Consider the following 17,343-nt stretch of genomic DNA (forward strand, 5'->3'; position numbering starts at 1 on the left):
TCTAACTTTTTTTTTTAGAAGGAAGTGATCAAACAAAAGGGAAATAGTTAGAATTTCCAACTTTGGCTTATAAGAAAAAAAATTAAAAGCCAATCCAAAAAGGTTCTTGACTCTTTGTCACTTTACAACCATTTCCTCACTTAGATTGGATTGACTTATTTTAAATGTTTTTATACAAAAATATTTTTTGACCAGTTTATAGTGTTTGGATTAACTTAAAACAAGTGCTTAGTTTTAAACTATAACGACAAAAGTAAGTCAATTCTAACATTTTTGTTTTGAGAAGGTAGTGATCAAACAAAGGGCAAATAGTTAGAATTTCTAACTTACGACTTTTGCCTTATATGAAAAATTTAAAGTCAATCCTCTTAGTCAATTGGCCATCTTATCTCTTTGTTCTATTATATATTAGTATTTTACCAGACACAGAGTCTATGGTCATATCTTGATTCTTTAAATTATTTAAATTAAATGGATTACTCATATTTTCTTTCATTTTCTTAAATGATTTCATATTGTCTACAACCTATTTAAGCTAATACAAATATGGACAAAATGAGTTAACATCAGAATTCATATTCAGCCCATATAAATGCAATGAAACCATTTTGCCCATATTAAATTAAATGGATTACTCATATTTTCTTATATTTGCTTAAATGGGTTAATATGGTCTTCAACCTATTTAAGTTCATACAAATATGGACAAAATGAGTTAATACGAGAATCCATATTCAACCCATACAAGTGAAATGAAATTGAAAATCCAATTTTTTTTTTTGGTTTTTGGAAAACAAAAAAAAATCTAGGGGTCGGTTGGTGGAAGTTGGGAGGAAAGGAAGTAATTTTTTTTTAAAAAAAAACACAAAAAAAAATTAGGGGTAGGTTGGTGGAAGGTGGGGGGGTACCCCAAGGAGGGGTAAATTTTTTTATTTTCGAAAAAAAATTAAATTTAGGGCAAACTCTAAATAGCAATTGATATGTATTGGGTGGTGTTGTAAAGTCTTCTATATGCTTAATTGTGTTGTTCATGTTATGATTATGTAAATGGTGATGGATTATAATGATGATACTGTGGAATCTTAAAAACCTTAAATCCACTCTATTAATGATGATGCCTGATATAAAAGAAGGCTTGATGAACTAAAGAATGAGGTTAATCGATCGAGTGTCACGAACCGACACATAGTATTAGGGAATCGGGTGTCACGAACTGACACGTAGTATTAGAGGATCGGGTGTCACGAACCGACACGTAGTATTAGGGGATCGGAGTGTCACGTTCCGACACAAGAGGAATAAAGAGAATGAATCTTGAATTATGAAAATATACTCAAACTTAAAGAACCTTTTTCCCAAATGAGTATGGTGCGGAGGCTTGATCCCTCAGGTGTGATCTTGATACCGTTGACTTAGTACGTGCTTAGTTTATTGTTATTGACACTTGTTCATGTTGTTTGTTGCTTATCACATGTTAAGTGCTACAGTTGAGTTCATATGATTACTCAATGTATATTGATTTCTATTTTGAGTTGGCTGATGATATCTACTCAGTACTTGTTCCTTGTACTGACCCCTACTTGTATTTTCTTCTCTTTGTTATTTGTGGAGTACAGCAAATGTACCATCGACTTCGACTCATCCGCAACTCTAGCCAGTCTTCAGCATATCAAATTTCAGGGTGAGCTATTATTCCTAGCTCGGACTGGATTTTTTCCTTCACGTCTTGATGTCTTGAAGTTCGGTCATGGACCATTTCTTTTACTTATTTTAGATTTTGATAAACTTTAGAATGTTTATTTATTAGTTATATTAATAAGATTTTGAGTCTTCCGCATTATATTCTGTTTATTATGGTTGAAATGTTGGGGTTAGATTTGTTGGTTCGCCCACATAGGAGGATAAGTGTGGGTGCCACTTGCGACTCTTTTTGGGTCGTGACAGGTAATTTCTATATATCCATGTTAATAATCCCCCTAATGTGTTTTGGAAGTGCAAGAAAATAGTTGGAACACTTGGGTTCCCGCAATACTATGACGGTATGACTCAAGTTTGCCAATCTATCAACTTCATCCAAAAAAAAAAAGTTTGCCAATCTATCAACATGTTGATTAGATTTTTCCGTAGCTATGATTGATCTCGAACGCATCTTCTTTAACTAAACTCTAAATTTCTTTTATAAAATGACATGTACTTTTACATTTTATACAATCACTATTATACATTGCTATACCATCTCTTATAACTAAATTATATGTGTGCAACACACCAAATATGAAAATCATCATTACAAATAGGGAAAAGAATATTAATTTTAAAATATAAAAACTAGATGTATTAATAGAAATAATATTTAGGTTGACACTAATTACTTTATTACAAATCCCATAAAATTATAAAACTTCTACAATAGTTTGAGCTATGCAACTATAGGTTTTGCATTTCTCATCTTTTACAACATTTTTTTTGCATGTTCCAATTTTTATCAATCTTATAGCTAGTAATAGTGAAATAATCATTACCATTAACACTACGATTCATATCAGAAGTGATAGCCATTTAACAAGTATTATAATAAAATAAACAACGAAGATAATGAAAACGTTGACCTTGATAATCAGATTCAACTTTTTTAACAGTCTTTCTGATAAAAAATGTAAACATAATTTTGATTCATAATGGGTAATGGCATGGGACAGGAGATTTAAATAATTATTTGTTGGGATGTTGTATAAAAGAAATTTTGCAAGCTATTGCTATAGTCGAAGCTATAAAAAATGGTACTCCCCTTCCTGGTACATTTGTATGGGTATAGGGCTATATCATGGTTCATTCACAGTTAATCTCTTCTACTGTTTTTGGCTCTAGTACATATCGCACATATAGTTGATTTGAAATATTATCTAAAACGATTGTTGTTATTGGCTTGTCTTTTAGTTGTGCTGAAAATTTTGATTTTATTCATTATATTCAGATAGTGTACAATCCATCTTTTAAAGGTTTTTAAAGAAAAACAATTAAAAAGTTGTTTTTGATTATCAATGTGAATATTTTCATTATCTTTGTTGTTTTTTTTATTATAATACTTGTAAAATGACCATCACTTCTTATATCAATCGTACTTTTAATTATAATAATTATTTCACTATTACTGACCATTAGATTGATTAAAATTGGAACATGGAATAACAATTTACGTTACAAAACTTGTGAAATGCATAAAACAGTAGTTACATAACTCAAACTATTTTAGAATTTTATGAAATTTGCAATAAAGTAATTAGTGTAACCCTAGATAATGTTTTTAATAATACATCTGTTGTTGATATACTAAAAGCAGTACTTTTCCCTATTTATGATGATGTTTTCATCTTTAATTAAAATGGGTTATGCCTAGGAAAGTTACGTAGACCCTGAAATATGGAGCAATTATGCAAGCATTTTCGGACATAAAGAAAGATGGAAAATTATTTCAGCTTGCATTTGGTGGTCCGTGTGGAGAGAAAGAAATCTCATATGCTTCCAAAACAAGAGCAATTCCATCTAGAAGATTAAGATGAATTGCTTAGTTTTGTTTCTTTTTTGGTGTAAACAGGAGTACATGGTGATCTAGAATCAATTAAAGATGTTTTAGTTTCCTTGTAAATTTTGTTGTAGGATTAAAGATCTTCCTGGTACTCTCCACAATTGTAATTAGAAATCTGTAACTTATTGTGGCAGGTTTTGATTTTTGTTTTGGAATAGAATACAAGTTGTTACTATCTCAAAAAAATAATTAAGTGTGCTACACTCATATACATTGATTGTATGAAATGATATAATAATGTATTATAATGGTTATATAAAATGGGAAACTACATGTTATTTTATTTTGGCTTAAATCATATGCGGTCCCTTAAAGTTGTTCGCATATTTCACTTAGACATCTCAATTTAGACATGTACCTATTGAGTATTTATATGTTTAAAAGTGATTCCTACTAGACACAAAAAGCTAACATGGCCAAAAAAGTGTAGTTCACTCTCCTAAAACGTGTGAAAACAATTTGAAATAATATTTTTTCTATTTTTTAACTTATATAGCTAAATTAAAAAATAATAATAATTAATATAAAAAATAAATTAAAAAAAGAAACTGAAGAAACGTCTTTCTCATCCTCCTGCTGCAACTATTCTGTCTCTTTACACATCCACCCTCCAATTCGTCTACTGCTTCTTCAATTTTTTTATTCTTTTTTTATTTTATGTAGATCTAATTAAGGTCTCGAATATTCTGGTGAAGGTCTATCATTCTTTATGACAATAATATTTCGGCCAAACTCCATTGTTTAAGATGAAAATCGTATTTGAGTGAAGCAATTAATTATTTTTAAAAAAAAAACATCTATTATTTTCTTATAGTTGTGATAAATATTTAATAATGAAAAAAGATGATTTATTAGAACGAAAGATAAATGAGGGGTTAGCTTAGATGGACAAAAATGGTGTATTAGCGACATCGGTGAAAGGAATAGGGTTTGATGGAGAAAAATAAAGGGGTGAATGTTATGGTTTATTGGCGTTTGAGGCGAAACGAAACAACAAAGAAGAAGACTGTAGATTATGGTTTACTGGTGGTTGACGAGTTGAGGCGCAGGGGTGATCCAGTGCAAAGGGGAGAAGAAGAAGAAGGAGGGGGTGGGGGTGGGTTAATTCAAAAATAAAATTATATTTTCTTAAAATTCCTTTTGTTTTATTTAAATAGGGGTTTTATTAAAAAAAAAAAACCAATCGCCGCATGTCATTCTCTCATTAGTCCATTTACTATGTATATAGCGATTGAGATGCACACATATTATTTTTTTATTGACTATTGTTGTGTTAAATGAGCATAAATTAGTTAAGATTCAAGTGTTCAATAGTTACAAAGCTAGATTGAGGTGTCTAAGTGAAATATGCAAACAACTTTAAGTGGCTGCATATGACTAAAGTCTTTTATCTTTATGTCAAGTAAAGGCTCGACGTAAGAATTTTTAAGACCGTTGTCATGAATTTAATCTTCCCCTAGAAAAATTCTACAAAATAGTGTCTACTAGATGAAATTCTTTATATGAAATGCTTAAAGTTGCTTATGAATATAGAAAACCTTTACAAATGGTTTGGAATGCTAATAATTCAAATATGGATTGTAGATTAACTGAAATTGATTGGGATGATGTAAATGATTTTATTGATTTTTAATAGTTTGTAATTTAGCTAGAAAACAAATATTGGACTTTAATGATTAAATATATATATATACACATAGATATTCAAGCTCAGTAATTACCTAATTTGACAATAGCTTTAAAGGTAGCATAAACTTTGAGGCTAAAACATTGTATGACTTGTAGAATTCTGATAGAATAAATGTAGTACATGATGAAGAACATGGTAGAATAAAATTATAAGTTATTCGTCTTGAAGTATTTTAATTATTGTCTTCCATTTAATACAAGTCTTTTTTTGTATATTTCAAATTTCAAATGTTTCAAACTTAAGTTACCTTTGAAATTAAAAAAAAAAATTGAAAATGGAAAGTTTGATATTATTTAAAAAGTTTCAAATTTAAGTAAGTTAGTTATAGTTTACGAATTTAAAGTTGAAAGACTTAAGAGTTTTAAATTTAAACTTTAAAAAATGTATAACTTATTAAGTTATATTTTTAATAGAATATTAACTAAGCCATATATTTTGAAAAATTTTCAATTCTAAACAATTAAGTTTTATTTTAATTAAAATCAAAAAAAAAAATGGGGAAAAAACACTGAATTCCAGTCAGGTACCAGTACGGCTTTTCCTATAATTACCAGTTCCGGCTGTCCCACTTGGTTGATGTTGGTTCCGGATTAGGTTGTATTGGTTCCAAAAAATTTTAGTCCGGTTGTACTGGTTCGGTGGCGCTGGCACATTTTGGTTGGGTTGACTTATTTTCAGTACTTTTGAATTAAATATCTTTTGGGTCCTTTGTATTAGTTTAAGAAAAGTGCTTATATTTAAGCTAAAATGATAAAAATAAGTCAAAAGCCAAAAAAAATAGCATTTCTAACTTTTTTTTTTAGAAGGAAGTGATCAAACAAAAGGGAAATAGTTAGAATTTCCAACTTTGGCTTATAAGAAAAAAAATTAAAAGCCAATCCAAAAAGGTTCTTGACTCTTTGTCACTTTACAACCATTTCCTCACTTAGATTGGATTGACTTATTTTAAATGTTTTTATACAAAAATATTTTTTGACCAGTTTATAGTGTTTGGATTAACTTAAAACAAGTGCTTAGTTTTAAACTATAACGACAAAAGTAAGTCAATTCTAACATTTTTGTTTTGAGAAGGTAGTGATCAAACAAAGGGCAAATATTTAGAATTTCTAACTTACGACTTTTGCCTTATATGAAAAATTTAAAGTCAATCTTCTTAGTCAATTGGCCATCTTATCTCTTTGTTCTATTATATATTAGTATTTTACCAGACACAGAGTTTATGGTCATATCTTGATTCTTTAAATTATTTAAATTAAATGGATTACTCATATTTTCTTTCATTTTCTTAAATGATTTCATATTGTCTACAACCTATTTAAGCTAATACAAATATGGACAAAATGAGTTAACATCAGAATTCATATTCAGCCCATATAAATGCAATGAAACCATTTTGCCCATATTAAATTAAATGGATTACTCATATTTTCTTATATTTGCTTAAATAGGTTAATATGGTCTTCAACCTATTTAAGTTCATACAAATATGGACAAAATGAGTTAATACGAGAATCCATATTCAACCCATACAAGTGAAATGAAATTGAAAATCCAATTTTTTTTTTTTTGGTTTTTGGAAAACAAAAAAAAATCTAGGGGTCGGTTGGTGGAAGTTGGGAGGAAAGGAAGTAATTTTTTTTTAAAAAAAAACACAAAAAAAAAATTAGGGGTAGGTTGGTGGAAGGTGGGGGGGGGGGGGGGGGGGGGTACCCCAAGGAGGGGTAAATTTTTTTATTTTCGAAAAAAAATTAAATTTAGGGGTAGGTTGGTGGAAGGTAGGAAAGGGATGCAATTGTTTTTTTTTTGCAAAAACAGATTATTTTGTAGTTAAAAAACAAAAAAAAAATTAGGGGAAGGTGGGGGAGGGGTAGTTTTTGTCTTTTGCACAAACATTTTTTTATTTTTGGAAAACAAAAAAAAATTAGGGATAGGTTGGTGGAAGGTGGGGGGAGGCGCCACGGAGGGTTTGGGGTGCCCGAGGGAGGGGTAATTTTTTATTTTGAAAAACAGAATTTTTTAATAGGTTGGAACCAATTTACCCAAACCATACCTCTCCATTTCCTTTTTCTCTATTTTCCCCAAGTTCCTATTTGAATTAGTGACACATGGCATAGGTTAAAATAAATGGTTAAGATTTAATTTCCAAAGTAAATCTATAACCATGATTTAATTAATAAATACATTATATATTAAGTATTAAAAATTATTATAATATAACTATCTTAGCAACATATTATCATGTATATAAATATAGGGAAAAAAATTCTCTTCCTAAATTTCTTTTATACGTAAGATTTCTTTAAATTTTCTTTTAAATAATCTTTTTATCTAATTAACTGAATAGAAATATAGAAACTATAATTAACTATGTACTGGTATCACCGTATTCGTAATCTTATTATGAAATTGAAATTGGTTTGTTAAAATGGTTTGATTATCTCTAGGTAATTTATTAATCACGGATCAATATGCTTTTGACAAAAGATTACAATAAAAATATTATATAAATGAAAAAAAAATCGATAAAAAAAAAGGAAGATAATTTTTTTTCTATATTTATGGACAAGATAATATGTTGCTAAGATTGTGAGATTATAATAATTTTAATACTTGATATATAATGTATTTAATAACTAAATCATGGTTAGAGGTTAACTTTGAAAAATTAAATCTTAACCATTTATTTTAACCTATGACATGTGTCATTAATCCAAATAGGAACTTGGGAAAAATGGAGAGAAGAGAAATGGAAAGGAGCCGGATCCAAACTTGCCTATATTCCATTATATGTGTATCACATACCATACTATTTGTTGTTGCTACTGGTTTTTTCTTCACTATTTTCTAATTTTGCTTCTTCACTATTATATTTCCTTTTCATACTTGTCTTTACATTCTTTACTTTAGCCAAGGATCGATCGAAAGCAAACTATCTACCTTAGTCATAAGGTAGGGTAAGACTGCGTACACGCCACCCTCCCCAAACTCCACTTTAGTTTCTCAAAGAAACTAGTATTGTCCTCCGTAGACCCCACTTATAGGACTACGCTGGGTATGTCATTATTGTTGGAAGGGAGTGTATTATGAAAGTAGATCTAGGTCAAGAGAGAATAGGCTTCTTGAGGATCCTGTAGCCGGATTAAGAAATTCAATCCATGTTGTGGCGGGCAAACAAACGTGTTAGGTTGTATTTGGACGGGTTGAAATTTGACGACTTCAAAAGCTAATAACTGAGTTCAAAATTTAAAATTTGTGCATATTTAGTGAACTTCATAAGACAAATACTAGGTGTAGGACAAACCTACTGTGTTTAGCCGAACCTGTATGCTGCCTTCTAGATCTGCCCCCGCTTGAAAATGGGTTCAATAGGAAAAAGAGTCTTAACCCGTACGACCCATACTTACACGGATCAGAAGTGGGTCTGGTCAAACCCATATATTTAATACAGGAGGAGATAACATGCTTGAGGGTTAGGGCAAAATCAATTAAATCGGACTTGGTCATACTCGCTATTGGCTTCATGAGAATGGAGAAGCTCAAACAGATTTTTAAGTACTGTTCAGAGTTAAAAATTATCAAATTATGTGTGCATGCAAGCATCACTACTACCTAGTGCACAATCGTGATGTAAACATGACATTCCAGATTATGATCACATATGCATTCACCTTTTAATTTCACATTTGGCGATATTTCAATTTTCTGTAAGTGTGGTAAATCTACACACCTCAGAAATAAGGTACTGATGGTTGGAAGAGCCTCTGAGTCAAGGTCATGAGAGAGTATTATTATTATACAATTGCAACGCCGTACTAGAATCACACATGAATTGCTGCAATGGTTCATGGTTGGATATTGCTTAGGCCAAGATAAAAAAAAAACAATGTATTTTTCACTTATCCCCCCCACACACACTCCGAAACCTTCCAATTTCTTTTCAACAAAAAACTTGTGTGGATCCGTGGTACTTAATTGTTTTTGTTTTACCCCTTTACCCTGTTTTGCTTCTGGATCTTCAGGAAACCAGTGGAGCATTTTCCTGAAAGCTGTTGATGCAATTTCAGCAAATGATATTGCTTCTGTAGCACAAAAGCTTATTTCTTCTCCTTTGACAATGGCATCCTATGGAGAGGGTAAAATATTTTTCTTTCCTTCCCTATTTTTGTTTTGTTGGGGGATAGTTTTCTCATTTGCTTTCTGAATGGCAGTTCTTTCACTCCCCACATAGGACGTGGTTAGCAGCAGGTTTCGTTCCAAATAAAGTATTTCTAACTTGGAAATTTAGAGATTCGTTGTTGCCTATAAGGAAATGCACAAGCTACAGATAAATTAGCCATCTGCCAAGCTTTTGGTGAGCAACTTCGGTACAATTTATTCTTTGGTGTATCTTTTGTAAGTTATTCAACACTTTATTCTTGTTTTATGTGAGAATACTCTTTGATTTGAAATGCTAATAAATGCAGCTTTAGAGCTAAAGGTGGAAATAATAAAATTTGTAAGTCACCAGAGTTCCCTGGTCAGCAGTTCTGTATTATAGTTGTGAAAACTACCAAAATTTTCTCAATTCATATAATGATCTTACTAAATGAGCAAATTATCCTTCTAACTTAGCTATCAAATATCCCCAGGTACCATAGTCCACATTGATAAGCAGCCTACAACATATTCTTGTTACAAATAAATATTTGTGATTACAAATTTTTTTAAATACACATCAAAGGAAGAAATAAGTGTCTACGTGCATGATCGACAGCCTCCTTCGGAGATTGCTCCGCTACCCTCATTACTACTATAAACACTACAACCTCAACAGATCTTGCTTTGCACATTTGCAAGTACAAAGATTGGAGACAAACCATCGTTTGAACCTGAAAAACCTCCCCTCAGGTCACTATCTCAATACGCCCTTCTACCAAGCACAAACCATACCAAAAAACAATATCACAACCACAATCTCTGCAGATTCAGTACTGTATTTGTATGTGCTTAAGTTTGTATTATGTATTTCCACCTCTCTCACTCTTATGTATACTACTTATATTCATTTGCTCTTATAACGTTATATTTATATAAATTCTCTCTTATATTATTTGTGTTTGTCTATCCTTTTATTCAAAGCTCTTATATTACTTGTATTCATTCGTTCTTGTTGTCATTTATGTTTGTTCGTTCTTGTATTGCTTATATTAAAAAAATCTCGTACCACTTGTATTCATTTTGTCTTGTATTCATTCACTTCTGTATCACTTGTATTCATTGTGTATCAAAAAAGAAGAAAGAGATAAGTCAAAAAAAGGAAAAACATATATAACTGATACAAACACAAAACAAAAAATATAAGAAAAAAGGCTACAGAGGAAGACGGTGAGGGAGTGAATACGAAATTGACAAAAACACAAAAACAAAATACAAGAAAAAAATGCTTTAGAAGGAAAGAGAGGGAGAGGAAAAGAGTGCAAATATATGGTTAATACAAACACGCATGCAAAGCAAAATACCAGAAAAAAATTGCTAAAAATAGAGAGAGGGAGAGAGAAGAGGAGGAGAGAGAGGGGTTAGTAGAGATAAGAGAAAGATGCTAGAAAAAGTGAAGTGGAGTTATACAAAAACAACATAGCACATTCGTGTAGTACTCACCCCATTTCTAACGGCTTATATACACTCCACTCGTTGTTGTCTACTAAACGAGCGTTAGAGCGAAAAGCGAAGCCACTAACTAAGTAAATTTCTCATAAATAAGAAGAGAAACTCTGATCCCACCACAATATAGTTTTAACTAGTGCTTTTGGTTCACGTTGGCTCTTGTCACAACCAAACAATGCCCATTGAGAACCCTTACATGGACACCTTTCGTTGTAATTATTATATTTATACAACATTATTAAACTCTTTTAACCTTTATCTCTTAAACTAGAAATTAGCAACAACAAATTATAGACAACAATAAGGCTTTTAAGCTTGAGGAGTTTGATGAATGAAAGGAAAAAAAGTGGAACTATTCAAACTGAGCTGATTTTCTTTTCCATTAAGTGGTACGTAAAAGGAAATATCATTTTACTGTATGATCTGGAAAAGTCGGTCATACGTCTTGATAAGTCCCATTTTCTGAATGAATAATCATGCAATTAGATGAGATGAAGTGATTGATATTGCTTCATTAATTACAAGAAAGGCATAGCTTGTGAGAACAAAAAGATGGAGTCACCAAAAATCCAAGGCCAAATATTAGATGGACCTAACTTCATACAACGTACGTGCCACTCTCTCTAAGATGTTGTTACCCTATTCTATTCAATTCTATTGTAATTTTTGTTCAAGTACAATTTTTATTCTGATTGTTACTTAAATTTAACTTATTGTATCGTTAACGCTCGATTTAATGTGAGCACGTTTTTACCTTACATTTTATTTTTTCATTTTATCTGTACTTGTGTTTATATGTCCAATTTTAGCCTTTACCCTACTTTTTTTTTTATTATTATTATTATTATAATAGTCTTACTTGTTACTTTTCTTTTAGGTTTATCCTTCAAATTATTGGCCTTAGAGTTGAGACACTATAAATGTAACAACGAAAAAATGATACAATCTATCTAAAATATTATATTTATTGAATTAATAGTACATTACAATGCAATAAAATATAATACAATAATGAAACAAGTAATAACACTCTAAAATAAGTGTTAATCTCTATATATAAGAATAAAAAGTTTGAGAGTCATACCCAACATATATGACTACACTGCCCTTTTATTTCAATGTAATGTAATTCCTATCTTCTATGTTACCTACTTTCATCCTTTGTTTTTTTTTCTGGACAAGGAGAATAATGTGTAAAATCTTTCAACTTTGTCGTTTGTTGCTCCTTCCTATAACGTATTGGTTTGTCTCACCCTATTAGACTTGAAAATATATAGTGTCCTTTTCCTTTTATCACTCACACTCTTTATTCTTTATTGCTTAGGCTTTATCTAACCTAATATTATTTGTTTATTCCTCTTCCTTGTTTTTTGCCTCAAATAATGAACAGAAAGGACAAGAATATTTGTCTAGCAAAGAAAGATCAAAATTAAAGTGATAGATTTCAATAAATTTGTACAAGCTTTGTTAAAATCAGAGGTCCACCATTGATACAAGCTCCATGGGAGCATCCTTCACAAGATCGATCAATTTTGGGAAAATGAAAAACTGTTTATTGAAGATGAGAATGTATGTAAATATACAGCTTTTCTACTGCTATGACTAACCCACTCAACTAATTAGTTAGTAAAAACTAACAGAATAACAACTAAACATGCTGACTCATTCATAATTAGGTAGATTATCTTAACAACCCCCCTCCCCCCCCCCCCCCCCCCCACACACACACAAAAGTTGGAGGTGTACTTCTTATATCCAACTTGCCAAGAATGTTTTACTCCTGTCAAAGCCTTGGTTAATGTATCCGCTAGCTGTTCAGAAGTAGTCACATGATGCACGGTCATCACTAGGGAATCATGTAGCTTGTTCCTTTCCACTTCTATATGTTTAGTTATTTCACGGAAAACAGGGTTCCCGGCAATATGAAGGGTTGACTGACTACATGGTACTGCATAGGGTGTGGAAGTTGGTATTGCTGGTTCCTCAAAAAGTCTTTCTGCCATACTAGTTCACCAACAACCTTTGTCAAAGACATGCCTCAGCTAAAGATAATGATTGTCTCCTACTTCTTGGATTTTCAATTGATTGGAATATTTCGTAGCAGCAGAATGTACCATGAAACCAATCACCTAGAGTCTGGGCATATTGCCCGTTTAGAGTCACAAAAGGCTCATATTGTATAGTCGGGACTATTCATGTAACACCCCGTATCCAAAACAGACTAACCAATAGATTTCCAGAAGTAGCAGGTGCAATCAACGGACCATAGGGTGACTCACGGACCATAGGTGGTGGTCCGTGGATGGCCACCTGCAACCCTTCCCAAAAAATTCCAGAAAATTGTCTAACGGTCGACCCACGACCGGACCCACAGATTGTAGGTCAGGCCATGGGTTGTGGTCTTAGTCTGTGGATAGAGACCCCAAGACCTTAGTTTCTGAAGCCAGTAGACAGTTGATAGGATGGATCGTGGGTCAGTCCACGGACCGTCGGCTGGCCCCAACAACTTTTAAGTCAGGGTTGTTTGGTCTTTTCGTTACGCATTGGACCCCTAAATTACATCATTTAACCCCTAAACTACATGATTTTTGTCAGTTTTATCCTTGTAAACTAATTAGAACTTACCCTAATCAATCATCTACCAAAAGTTCATCAATCTTAGAGCAAAACAAGAGGGAATAGTCGAGCAACCAGTTCAAGACGCAATAAGTTCTTGTTAGTTCCATCCCACAAATCAAGATTTTTCCGTGGAATTCATCACCAGGTTTTTGGGGTTTCACTGGTGGGTTCCTTTCATCCATTAGGTCCCTAGAATTCAGTCAAATTCTTAATTCCCTTCATATTATCTAGACCTAAGATTTCTAAAATTGTAGCAAATTATTATGAATTAGTTACTTTAATATTCCTAATTTATTTATCATGATTTTAGTATTGTTTTGCGTAGATTCTTGCATAAACACTGAACCACAGTTATATAGTTCTTTTAGTTCATGAATTACATTAGCTAGGATAGATAAATTGATGTACATGCCTCAATTTTCAAATATTTCATTATCAGAAATTAAATGTTGCATTTTCAGTAAGCATGTCAATATTTTGAGCTATCCAATATTACAGAAATTCAATCTTAATGTGATAATTACATAATCAATTGGGAGTAGGGTTAATGCCGAATGAACTAGAGTTATTCACCCTCAAGTCCCAGAACTACGTGCCCTCGTTGGTTGTTAATCCCCTCTATGAGCATCAGTTTAGTTATCACATCACTCATGCCTCTATACCCCTGGCAAGGTATATTGGGTCCTCTTGATACTGCGTATATATCGTACTCCACATTTAGATCATATGGGTTTATGTCAGCTATTAGTATCTCTCATAGTCAGGTTCTAGTGATTGACTAGGTTACCAGTTACAATTCAGTATGCAGTTTCAACATATATAAACTTGTCATTGCATTCCGTTAGTTCATGTTTAGTACTTTTAGTATAGTATCATGCTTATCTCATATCATTGCTCAATTATGTATATTGTTCAGCTTTACTGCTGTAAGACCCCGAAAATTATTTAGGTAAAGCTAGAGACTAACATGGTTGAAATGGTGATATAAGGTCCTAATTTGGTCTGTAATGTGAGTTTAGGTGCATTGGAAGTCAAACGTCAAGGGACGACCTAGACGTTCGACGACTAAGTCACCTAAGTGCCTCATATGTGGTTTTATGTGTTTATGTGTGATGCATGAGCTTATATGGTTCTTAAATTAGTTTATATGGTATTTAAAGTCAGTGTGTAAATTTTTTTTAATTTTGGAGGTCAAACGTTCAAGAATGTCCATGACGTTCTAAAGGCTTGCCATGAGACGACCTTGTGTGTCTATGTATGTTTCGTCGAGTTTTACGTGATCGTTTTTTATGAAAATCATGTGGTAGGTCCTAATATCATATAAAAATATCTTTGGATTGGAAACATCAGGGAAAATATCCCCAAGGACCAACCTAGTGTCCTTGAGGAAGGACCCAAACTTGTTGTCAAGACTGTCCGAGGCAGGCCCCAAACGACGAGGCATCGATGGCTCGTGGGCTTATAGACGCCCCGTCGATGGGTTTCGTCTGTAGGTACTTAGTCTTGGGTGATGAGGGGAGACTTTAAAAGCCTCTGAACCCATCAACGGTTTCCAGCAAGGTCCGTGCATGGGCTTACGCCCCGTTGATGGGCAAGTCGTCTATGAGGCAGTTTTGTTCCAACTTTCTGTAATGTTAGGGGTGAAGTTGGGATTTCACCCCAAGTCTTTTAAAAATAGGAGGACAATTATTTTAGGTGTTTATGGGTATTTAAAGAGTATATAAGTCAGTAAACTCTCATTATAACCCTCACATCTAAATCAAAACCCTTCCCTCCTAAAGTTTCTTCAAAAACCTCCATGTGAGTTCAAAGTGAAGATAGAGCTTGAAGATGAGTCTTCAATGGAGTTTCTTTTTCAATTAGCTTTGTATTATTCAAATAAGGAATTAGATTTCTTCATCTAAGTCTTTCTATCACCTTAGAGCCAATTTCAAAGATGATTTTCAAAGATTTTAAAAAGATGAAAAAGTACAATTTCTACTCTAAGTCTTGGGTTCTTGCATAAATGGTTTCCAAACGTTAAGATATGATGTTTTTGATGTTTAATTGATGTTTTCCAATGAAATTCTCCATGAACCCTTGATCTTCTCAAATCTCTAAATTTCACTAAAATATGGGTAAATTGATTATGCTTTGATATTCATGAATTCATGTGTAGATTGTTATGGGCTTTTGATTCATATATAGATTATGTATGTATAGAGTATAGTTTGTTCCAATTTGATTAATTGAGTAATGGATACTCTTAGATCTATTCCATGCTAAGCTTATTGAATTGATATTGACTTAAGGCTTATGATTCTGATGTAATTTTCCATGGGCTTTCTAATTATGCAATAATTATATTCAATTGATATGTAGGGTGTATTAGATTGATAAGTATGTAATGAATTGACCTAGTTTCATCGATTATCGATATAATTGTATTGAGTTGTTGGTCATGGCCTTGGGTAAGGGTCTTGTAATATCAAATTGGAGGATTTAGCCTTGAAATCAAAGTGGTAAGATGGAGTGGGGTATTCTGCCCTAATTCCTTATTTTGATGTTAATTAGACTTCAATTATGTTGTGATTGTATGTTCCACTTATGGTGGCGGTGTTATGTATTTTACTTGCAATTGACGTGGCCTTGTAGGCATTACTTTATGTAATATGATGATCATGGCCTTGTCGAAACTACTTGAAATACTATTATGTTTTGTATAGTTGTTTTATGTGAAATATGAGTATATCTATCTATATGTGAAGGAATACCAAAGAATGTGTTCTTGTTATGTATGTTAGGAAATCATTTAAACTATGACTATGTGCTTCTATGTGTAGGCTTAGGGTTGATGCATGGTTGTTCCTACTTGGATATATGAGTCTATAATAGTTATGTTGATGATCATATGGTAGTGTGTAGGATGACTTAAAGACGATAATGGTTATTCCTATGTGCTTATAGAATGACTAGGAATATGTGTTAAGGTGAAGTATGTGGTTTCTTGTTTTAGTTGACTTGTGTCCCTTAATTGATGCTTATGTGAATATGTGATGTCTTGAATTAGTAACCAAAAGGGTCTTATTCTTGAATAAATGAATATAGGTGAGACCTTGCATAATAATACGAAGGTCATTTATGTGGAACGTTGAACCAAGTGGTAAGTTTAGAAATCATGAAGTAGTTAGCCGTAATGGTATCCTTCATGTAATGAGTGATGGACTTAATGTTGATTGGATTGAACGACATCATATCATACCTTAGGAAAGTCACGATGAGATTCTTGTCGCCATAGTGAGATATGCCCTAGTGGACCTTGCTTGGTTAGTTGAATGTAATTGGGTCATGAACTAGACATGGGACCCATTTATATGAACCTTAATGTGAATTACTCTATGAGAACGAAGGCTAGCACCAAGTGATTATGTTATGGGAAGTATCTCTATTTGAGATGAGAGTAGAGTACAATATACTGCTACTTGAGAATGAGACTAGAGTACATAAAAGCCCTTAATAGTCCTTAACCATGTGCCTACATGGGATGTGTCCTAGTTATACCCTTGGCAAGTAGAACACCCTCATCGGAGTAGGTTAGAACTCCGGATTACATGAGTTTCTAACATGGTCTATGTTGATTAATGCCTATTCTCATCATGTGGGATACCTACTAGCATTTGAGAAGTTCTATGAAGTTTTGATGGTAATATGAGACACTATCTAAACATTGCACAATAGGCTTTGAAGATGTTAATTGGAGTCCCTAGGTCTTGTATAAGACCATTACTTGAATTTATGTGATGAATATCTCTTAATGAACTAATGA

General features: G+C 32.5%; 1 pseudogene; it reads left to right on the forward strand.

Annotated features, from left to right (window-relative positions):
• Window positions 1-10,317, forward strand: part of LOC104647534 (mitochondrial-processing peptidase subunit alpha-like) — a 96,078-nt pseudogene extending 85,761 nt beyond the window's left edge.
• The last annotated feature ends 7,026 nt before the right edge of the window (window positions 10,318-17,343 follow it).

This window comes from Solanum lycopersicum, chromosome 5 (assembly GCF_036512215.1).
Source record: "Solanum lycopersicum chromosome 5, SLM_r2.1".
In the NCBI taxonomy this organism is placed as follows: Eukaryota; Viridiplantae; Streptophyta; class Magnoliopsida; order Solanales; family Solanaceae; genus Solanum; species Solanum lycopersicum.